The sequence below is a fragment of the Pinus tabuliformis genome, chromosome X (assembly GCF_031772625.1).
Source record: "Pinus tabuliformis cultivar Carrire ecotype Pingquan chromosome X, CPIR1, whole genome shotgun sequence".
In the NCBI taxonomy this organism is placed as follows: domain Eukaryota; kingdom Viridiplantae; phylum Streptophyta; class Pinopsida; order Pinales; family Pinaceae; genus Pinus; species Pinus tabuliformis.
The window spans coordinates 1559318248-1559329111 of NC_142308.1; positions in this window are offsets into that span (position 1 = coordinate 1559318248).

A 10864-nucleotide genomic window follows, 5' to 3' on the forward strand; every position below is an offset into this window, starting at 1 on the left:
GCAGGCATCCATCCATGTAGTTGGGTGGTGCATCCGGACATGGGCTTGGATGGCTTCTTTGAGACCACTAATGAAACACTCCAAGTAGAAGTCATCTCCTAGACCATCAGTTCTAATGGCCAATGTCTCAAAGGCTGCAATGTAGTCTTTTATTGTGTCTATCTGTCGGAACTTAGTGAGACGGACCAAAAATTAGATTCCCTGTCAAAGCGGTCACATAGGGCTTTTGAGAACATGCGTCAAGTTATGTTCTTGGGATAATATTTCTGGTGCCACTGCCACCATTTCCATCTCTCTTGGTCCAAGTAAAGGGCTCCCTCATGTAGTTTAGTTTGATCATCACAGATATCATTAAGGGAGAAATATTGTTCCATTTATGCTACCCATACTGCCGGATTTGAGCCATCAAATTTGTAAATGTCCAACTTGGGTGGGCGAGGGTGGGAATGTCGGTGATTTCCATGGAAGTGAATGTGATGGCTAGATTCTCCTTCGAGGTGTTCATCAACACTATGCTCCTCCCGATGAGACCTCTACACCATATTCTTAAGCTATGAAAGCTGTGAGGTAGTTTGGTCCATAGTGCCCTGTAACTCATCCAACCTTTTTTCAAGGCTCTCGATCTTCTAATGGGCCATGACTTGAGATTTGGTACCTACCATACACAAACCCCAGTCAATTACTTACTCTCTAACTACTTACAATTATTAATGCGGGCTTTATTTACTCTCTAACTAACTATGACTATGAAACGACCCATTGGGCTTATTACATAAATAAGGGGTTAGGATTGGACCCTAGCAGGAAATATGGCAAGGAGATGGGGAACTTTTTGTCTCTCAGGGTAAGTATTCCAACAAGATACTAAAGAAGTTCTGCATGGAGAGTACCAGACCCATGGACACTCCTCTAGTAGGTAATTGGAGGAAAGAGGATGCCACTTCAGGTGAGGAAGTGGAGGCTACCATTTACGGGTAGCTTGTCGATTCACTTATGTATTTGGTGAACACACGACCAAACATGTGTTATGTAGTTAACCAAATTAGTCCAGCCATGGTTAAGCCAACCAAACTATATTGGAAGGCAGCAAAGCATGTGTTGAGATACCCCAGAGGCATTACTCAGTTTGTTCTTTGCTACAGATGGACAAAGTGATTGAAGTTGTAAGGCTTCACACATGTAGATTAGGCGAGGAGTTAATCAAATAGGAAGAGCACTTAAGGAGGAATTTTTACTGTTGGGTCAGCAACTATTTCTTGGTACAGTAGGAAGCAGAGATCTATGGCACTCAAATCAGCAAAAGCAGAGTACATTGCTGCAAGTCAAGTAACATGTGAGGCTATTTGGATGAGAAAGATTCTTGTTGGGTTTTTTGGTCAAAAGATAGATCCTACAATGATTTACTGTGACAATCAAAGTTGTATCAAACTCTCTGAGAATCCAGTATTTCATGATCGATCGAAGCATATTGACATTCGGTATCATCATCTACGAGATTGTGTTCAGAGGTGGATTATGTTGTTGTAGTACATTTTGACAAAGTGGATTATGTTGTTGCAGTACATTTTGACAGAGTGGATTATGTTGTTGCAGTACATTCTGACAAAGGAACAAGATGCAAATATTTTGACAAATGCCTTGTCAATAGAAAAATTTGAGTTCCACAAAGCAGGATTGGGGTATCTGATAATCCCTTGCTTGCTAAGAGGGAGTGTTGAAAATGTAGCAAGAAATTCCTAATTTATTTTTCCCTTGATTAAATTAGGAGAATATTGAATTTCAATTTCAGCAGAATACTTGGAGGTAGTTAACTGAGGTGAGATGGCTCTTGTCACTCAGTTAACTCAGTAAATTTGAGTTGGAGACACTAGAGTTCAGTTCTATGCTATTGATTGTTGATTTGTAGCAATCTATTTCATTTACTTTGAGTTATTGTCAGTGTAACTACTTCTCTCTGTACGGAGAACTAGTGGAGGTCAAGTTAAGGGTGTGTAACTTTTTTCACACTGAGTGATCATCCAGTTAACTGATGAATCAGCCCAAAATACTTGTTGCATGCAGAGAATCTGAGTTACCCAGTTTAAATTGGAGTTCAAGGCTAGTGTACTATAAGTTTTAAACTATTCCAAGTTGCATAGGTCATGCATGTAGTCAGAGAAGGGCCTAGAGGAATTGTGCAATCCAGATTGAGGAATTTCCTAAATAATAGGGGTTAATTCCTTGAGGAACAACGTAAGGAAATAGGAGTTTGGGGGCCCGGAATTTTGGCTAACTATTGGCCAAGGTCAGTCAATCAAGTAGAGGATAGAAGATACAGGTGCAGATTGAGTTCAAGCTTGAGCAAAGCATATTGTATTCATCCAAATTCTTCGATTAATGCAATACAGATAGTAAGGGGTTTTGAGTAGTCGTATTCCCCTAGATAGATATTTGTGTATGTGTGTTGAGTCTTGATGCATGATAATGATTCGTGTTCTCGATCATGAATTTAATTTCGCAGATTAGTAGAGTAGCTTCTAGTCTTGTGATTTAGAAAATTTCATGAGCAATTTAGAATCTACACATTAATTTCTACAAATTCCAGGACCTATGACCCTTGACCAAGACCCTCCAAGACCAAGTCATCCTTCCTTCTTGAGGAGTTTTTCTTTCCAACAACAAATTTCTACCTTCCAGCAACTTCAACCCCAACAACAATTTCTACAACTTCGATCTAGCAGCTTCAACAACTTCGACCTAGCAGCTTCACAACTTTGACCTTGAGGCAACTTTGACCTAGCAGCTTCACAGTTTTGATCTAGAGGCAACGTCAACCTTACAGCTTCATAGCTTTGACCTTGCAACTTCACAGCTTTGATGCAACTTTAGAATTTCATTTTACCCCGTAAACCATAGAAACCCTAACAAAAGAGAGAGAGAGAGAGAGAGAGAGAGAGAGAGCCCAAAAACTTCGATCTTGATCTTCTTCTTCTTCATCATCCTTTTCCAACTTCTATCTTGAGGAGATCAAACTTTCTTGAGTGAGTGTTCAAATGAGTTTTAATTCCTTCTTATTTATAGGCTTGTGAGGGGTACGAATCGCTATCTTGAGGCCGACTTGTCCCTTCATGTAGGCCGACTTGATCTTTGTGCCATGATGAGGTCTTGGAGGGTCTTTTGACTCTATTTTTGACTCAATAAATTTTTATTTACAATATGTATGATCCAGGTGGATATTGGTGGCTACCCACCTATTCCACTTGGACCCCCACCACTGTCTCTTTCAGTTTCCTTAATTGTGGCACAATTTACTATTTTTGGCAATTTTTCAGGTTGTGAACTTCCAGAGCCGTTTTGAGGTCCTAAACATCGTTTTTTTTTATAAAATCAGGCAAACATCAATTTTTTAGTTATGTTTCCATTCAAAAGTTGTAGTCCTTGGATATATATTTCTAACGAAGTATTATGCACGTCAAACAGAGATCGTGTGCCAAAGTTACGACCCTGGGAAATTGATGTACCAATTTACCCAAATGGGGCCCATACTTTGGCGCTTCATCTCCTAGGGTTAGGTTTTTGGATGTTTAGGGTTTTCCATTGTTTCTAAATAATATAGGCCTTCGAGCCTCATTGTAACATAGTTCAAAGGCATGTAACCGCCACATCTCTCCTTAGAGATCAGCGACCATTGCTCGAGCTAGTTTTATTCCCTTTCTATTTGTAAGCATATTTTAGTATTTGATATTAATGAAATGAAGTGTTATTTCTGCTGCATATTTGTATTTATGGTTATATCTGTAATTTGTTGCATTCTTGTTTAAGTTCAAATCAGTGGTATCAGAGTGGTCTTCTCTTTTTCTATTTTTCTTTGCATGTCCCCAACGAGGTCGGGATATAACGAGTTAGGGCTCGAACTAGTCGAACCTTTGCAAGACCAGCCTCACAAATCCTAATGGCCTCTCATGGCGAAAGAGAAGAAAGACGAGGGGGAAAGAGATGCTTTCAAAATCTTGTTCGAAGAAGCCCTCGAGTGATAGAGGAATGTGATGATGGACAACTTTGTCTAGATACTTCAACAACTACCCAAAGGTGACACATCTCCTTCCAACAACTACTAAGGAAGTGCCACACCCTTTAAGGTACAAATTAACTTTTACATCCCCATATTTGAAGTTTAGATAGATGCAGACGTCGTAGATAAATGGTTAAATCTGCTATAAGGATATTTTTTTGTTCATGATTTTTCAGTCGGGATAATATTACTTTTGCACTTCTCAAATCCACTCCCCACGCCAAGGACTGGTGGGAAAACTTCTGTGAGAAGAAGGACGAAAGTACACCCTCACTATTTTTAGTCGCGCCCATTTGGAATTCATTTTGGGACACCATTAAGGAGAAGTAATACCCTGTCATGAGCTATGAATACATAAAGTGGACCACGCTACAACAGGGAAGGGACTAAGACATGTCAGAGTTTACCAATGTTTTTCATACCCTTGGCACGAAGTTCGGTATCAAGGATTTTGAACAACATTTGGTACTCAAGTATCGCGACTACCTACACAAGTACATCTAGGACGACATGGATTTCATGGACATCTCCTCGCTCGGTGTGGCGTACCGATACGCATTCAAGATCGAGTAGAAGTCTAAACACGAGAAAATGGTGTGAGTTCCATAAGAGTTCCACTCACGACACGAGCGAGTGTCGGGTCAAGCAGTCACTGGTGGTCGAGCTGAAGGCTTCTGAATTAGATGCATGTTCCAACTTTGAGTCCAGATCATTGATGCGAAGCCCAATGTCACCATGGCCACCACCAAGATCCATAAGAATGAACCTGCAGATCCAAAGGAGGGTGAACGCCTCTTCCACTCACAGATGTGGATGAAGGGTTCTACGTTGTAGTTCATTGCCGACAACGGGAGCCAAAAGAACCTCAGTTCAACAAAGGTCGTGAGCCGGCTGAGCCTACAGAATACAACGCATCTGTAGTCGTACACCATCAGGTGGCTTCACCAAGGACGAGATCTCCACGTCAGTCAATAGTGTCACCTTCCCTATAACATCAAGCCATTCACGGATGAGGTATTGTTTGATGTTTCCCCTCTTGATTTTTGTGATGTATTATTAGGACAACCATACTTGTGGAAGGGACATGTTGTATATGAGTCTCGATCTCACTCTGTGATTATTACTTTTGGCAATAAGTTGTACAAGATACCAGAGGTAGCCCCGCCTACCGCCATATCTTTGATCACTTCAAAGTAATGCAGTAAGATCATTTCACAGACCAAGAAATTTATTTTCCTTATGATATGCCATCAGGGAAAGAAGAAGATTGTGGCCATGGCTTCCATACAGGGCTCCACTGCACAGCAACAACAGATGGACAAGGTCGTGGAGGAGTACAGGGACATTTTCTCCTCACCTATGGGGGTGCCTCTACACTGTTAGGTAAGGCACTCCATCGATCTAACCCCAGGTGCACCACTACCCAATGGATCGATCTGTCGACACTCTGTTATGGAGAACAATGAGATTAAGAGGCAAATTCAGGAATTGTTGCAGAAAGGGCACATCAAGCCAAGTTCATCACCTTGTGGGAGTCTGATTGTATTGTACAAAAGAAGGATGGGACTTGGAGACTCTATATTGACTATCAAGCATTGAACAAGATCATTGTACAGAATAGGTATCTAATCCCACAGATTGATGACCTTTTGGACCAGCTCAAGGGGGCCAAATATTTCAGCAAGATCGATTTGAAGTTCAATTATCACCAGGTGCCTATTGAACCCTCCAATGTGTGGAATATTTCCTTCAAATCCAAGGAGGGCCTTTTCAAATGGTTGGTCATGCCTTTTGGGTTGACAGATTCCTTTGAAATCTTCATGAGATTGATGGACGACATCTTGCGAGCCTTCACCAATGCATTCATGGTGGTGTATCTAGATGACATCTTGATATTTAGCCAGAATTGGGAAGAGCACCTCCACCATATTCGACAGGTCCTCCAAACCTTGTGACAACACAAGTTGTGTGCCAATTTGGAGAAATGCACTTTTGGCATGACCCAGGTTCAATATCTAGGCTACATCATTGATGAGCAAGGTGTGCATGTGGACCCAGCCAAGATACAAATCATTCGGGATTGGCTAGCCCCAACCACTCTAACAGAGCTTCGTAGCTTTCTGGGTCTTGCCAATTTCTACCGCAGGTTCGTGTTGGGGTTCTCTCATATCACTTGGCCTTTAAGTCAAGTCACCAAGGGCGAAGCAAAATCAAAGTTGTTTTGGTCCGAAATCCAAAAGAATGCATTTTCTGAGTTGAAGCATTGCCTCTTCTCTGCATCGGTGCTCACATTACCAGACCTTCAACAATCATTTGAGATTGAAACAAATGCCTCTGACTATGCTATTGGTGTAGTTCTTACTCAATAAGGGCATCCAATGGCTTACCATAGTGAGGCACTTTCAGACACAATCCGAAAGTATCCCACCTATGACAAGAAAATGTATTCCATTGTGCAGGCAGGCTGTCAATGGAAGCATTACATTATGGGGAAGGAAATAGTCATCCACACAAACCACCGACCCCTGCAGTTCATACAGACACAAGGGAAGTTGTAGAACGATCGCCAACAGAAATGGTCCATGTACCTACAAAAGTTCTATTTGAACACTAAGTACAAGAAGGGAAACACCAATAATGTTGCAGACCACCTCAGCTGACCACCAGTCATGGCACTGATCACTGTGCCCGACTCTAGTGGGCATGAGACTTCGGGGTGGCCGAATCTTTACAAGAGTGATCTAGAATTTGAAATCACATACCAAACACTCCTGGAAGGTAAGAAAGTTCTAAATTTTCACCTCCAGGATGCATTATTATGCCACCTGGGACACATCTGTGCTCCTTCAAGCAAGCGTGCCAAGATGATTTGAGAGGCGCACTACAGTCAAGTCACTGGACATTTCGGAGTAGAGAAAATAGTGGCAGTATTGTAGAAGTAATTTTATTGGTTGAACCTTCGTCAAGATGTTGGGAAGTACATTCGAACATGCACTGCCTGCGCCATTGTCAAACCAACCATCAAGAAGAAAGGCATATATACTCCTTTGCCTACTCCTAGTCGACCTTGGGAATCCATCTCCATGGATTACATGTCAGGCCTTCCTTCTACTAAGCACAAAAATGACTACGTTTTCGTGGTCGTCAACAGATTCTCTAAGATGGCCATTATGGTAGCCTGCAAGAAGAGTATCACAACAGAGGCCACTACTAAGCTCTTCTTTGAGAGAGTGTGGGTACACTTTGGGATCCCACAGTCCATTGTCTCAAATCGGGAAAACAGATTCCTAAGTGCATTTTGGTCAAGTCTCTGGTCAATGCTGGATACCAAACTTACTAAGTCCACGACTTTCCACCCCCAAACTGAGGGCCAAATAGAGATCGTCAACAAGATGATTGTACACATTTTGCGCATGTACAACTTGAAGCATCCACGCACATGGGATGAAAGCCTCCCCTATGTCTAGCAGAACTACAACATAACTCTCCATAGCTCAACAGGCAATAACCCATTTCAGGTAGGGCTAGGATTTCAACCATTATGTCCCATTGATGTGTCCATACCATTTGTAGCCACTCAAGCGGATTTGGCTCACGTCCAGTACGAAGCTGACAGGGCTAAGAACGTCATTGAGCACATTTAACACACCTGCCAACAAGTCCAAGATATATTGGACAATGCCAATGCTAAGTACAAATAACACCATGATTAGCATCAAGTGCCACACAAGTTCCAAGTGGGTGACAAAGTTTGGCTACATTTGCAAAAGGAGCACCTCGTTGGACCCCATCGCAGGCTTCGCCCGCTCTGATATGGGCTATACGCCATCACCAAGGTTGTAGGGGACAATGCATTTGAGCTCAACATTCCACCTTTTCTTGGTCTGCACCTAGTGTGTTGGGTAGCGGAGGTCCCGCATAACAGTTTTGGGTCTGATAACCTAGAAATTAGGATAAAAATATTGTAAACCTCCGAAATGTGAAAGGTCGAGTCAAAGGTGTTGGAAATAATACTGAGAGGGGGGGTGAATCAGTATTATCAAGTCAAATATTTCCTTTTCAATTCCAGATGATATACGCTACTTCTGTTAATAAAAACCGTGTATAACGCAACTACAGATAAAGAAACCTGCATATACAAAGCAGACTTATAATTTGATTTATCTTTCAGATGTCAGTTATTAATATGTGTATCAGAAGCAAATAAACAGTACCAGAAACAGAGCAGAAGACAGTCACACACAAGAACACAAGATATAAGGAGGAAACCCAATGTGGGTGAAAACCCCCTGCTGCAATTCGTCTCTATCTTCTTTTTAATTAGAAACTTCTCTTTACAATGTTTTGTACTGGTGCAGTCTTTACCAGTATGCAGGTTGCAACCTGCAGAGAGCTACAACTCTCTCTCGTTCTCCAGCTTTCCTGGAAGGGAGCTCCAACCCCCTAAGTTCTTGTACTAGCTTGAGATACTAGTACGCAGGCTCCTACCTGCAGAAGGCTGCGACATTCTCTTTGCTTTCAGGGACCTCGTTTCATTAATTTTTAGACTGGATCCACAAGTAATATCAATCAAACATCAGGAATTTCTACATAACCCAAACTCCTTTTCACCAATCAAAAGATGAACCAAATAAACACTTCTCTGGTCGCTGTACCCAGAACACAGTAACTGTAATCAAACACCAATTCTGAACCCAGAACACTGCAATAATAAAACAGAAGTAGCTAGAACATAAATCAAGATATATACGCTACTTCACTGTTCAGCAACCTGCGAGTACACGCCTCTGTACCACAACCAACCTGCGTATACGCTTCTTTCATTCACAGAAAAAGCATGTATACGCACCTGCAATTTACTGAACCTGCGTACAGATCTATAAAGGATAATTTATTCTTTTAAGCATTCAGACATCAGTTAACCCAGATTCATAGATCAAGAGTGTGCCACATATAACAGATCAAAATCATACAGAGATACCAATGTTCAAGCCTTGAGATTTTGATCCATCAATAGTCCTTATCCTTCTTGCGCTCAGGTTCCTCCTTCATTCAGATCTAGATCTGCACCATAACCCAATCACTAGTATTCCAGATCTCATACATTATCAGATATTCAATAATAATTCAGATGATTCCTTGTCACATGATCTCCTTCCTCTTTTATAGTTTTAGGCCTTCCACAATACCACGGTCCAAAACCATAATAAACCAATACCAAGGGCCCAAAACCTGGGGTCAACACTTCTGACGAGATACCATGGTCCAAAACCATAGGTTCAAATTCCAAGGACTAACAACCATGGACCAAAAATAAGTTTCCCACCATGTATGCGCTTTTCTGTGCATAAAAGTGTGTGTATACGCATACGCGACTTTTGAACGTATAACCCGCATGTATACGTGTGTTTGGCAAGGTGAACCTGCGTATACAAGATTTCCTTCATTCTGAGCGCCTGAACTGAGATCTGTCACCAAAGAGAGTTGCCATCAAGGACAACACCTGTACCATAGCACCACTCCTGTGCCAAAATGCCAACAATCTCCCCCTTTGGACTTGATGGCAACCCCAAGATCCTCAAAGTCATTCTCCCCCTTTATCATCAAGGGCAAACGGTTGTGCTCCCTCTGAGTACATGTAAATATCTCTGCTCTGCTGTGCTAAACATGCTCCCCCTGACTGTAGGCAAGATCTGCAAAGGATGTTCTCCAAGAAGAACCAAGTCATATACATTATGAAAGACCTTCCTATCACCAAAAGACTCAATACATACATCCATCACCCAACCAAGTGGGGATACATCAGAAATTTACATATGACAACCAATCTCATTGCATCAATCATCCCAGGCATAGTGGGGAAACCAAAATAGGCCGTTACATGACCTTGATAAAAAAAGATATACATGACATAGAAACGAAATATCAAGACTATGCAAATCACTAATAACTACTATCAGCAACATCTGACAATCACTGTATATATCAGCAACCATGTTCTTCTTATGTTCTCCTTTCTGCAGCTGATCCACCTGAAACAAAAACAGCTTGAGTACTAGAACCAAGAGCTTCTAAGGTAATGCCAACAATGCATTGTTAGAAGATTATCTGCTCCTCCTGAACCTGTGCCTGATGGTCTCTGACAGACCCATATCAGACTCTCTTCAACCAGAGTCTGTTCTTGCTGATTTTCTTTAGAATTCCATATACGCGACTGCACCTGCATAAATCCGCATATGTACGTGGATTCCCCTCATCCAACTCGCGTACACCAACTTTTCTTTGAAACAGACAAGCTTCAACAGCAGGATGAAGCATCAACTACTCCCAGCTTCTGTCTGAGATATTCAAAAATTTCCCTGGGCAGTGGTTTGGTAAGGATATCAGCAATTTGTTCCTTGGAAGGAACATACTCCAACTTCACTTTTTGTGCGAGCACTTGTTCCCGAAGAAAGTGATATTTGATAGGTATGTGCTTGGTCTTTTAATGCATGACAGGATTCTTTGAAATGCTTATTGCACTTGTTTTATCAGATAATATAGAGACAGGTGGAGTACAAGTGATTTGAAAATCCTGCAAGGTTTGCATCATCCAAAGAAGTTGAGTGCAACAAGATGCAGCAGCCACATATTCCGCTTCAGCTGTAGATAAAGCAATCGAACTCTGTTTCTTGCTGAACCAAGATACTAATCTGGAACCCATAAAGAATGCACCACCACTTGTGCTCTTCCTGTCATCCACGCTTCCGGCCAAATCTGCATCTGTGTAAGCATGAAGTGTGAGATCTGTATCTCTAGGGTACCATAAGCCAT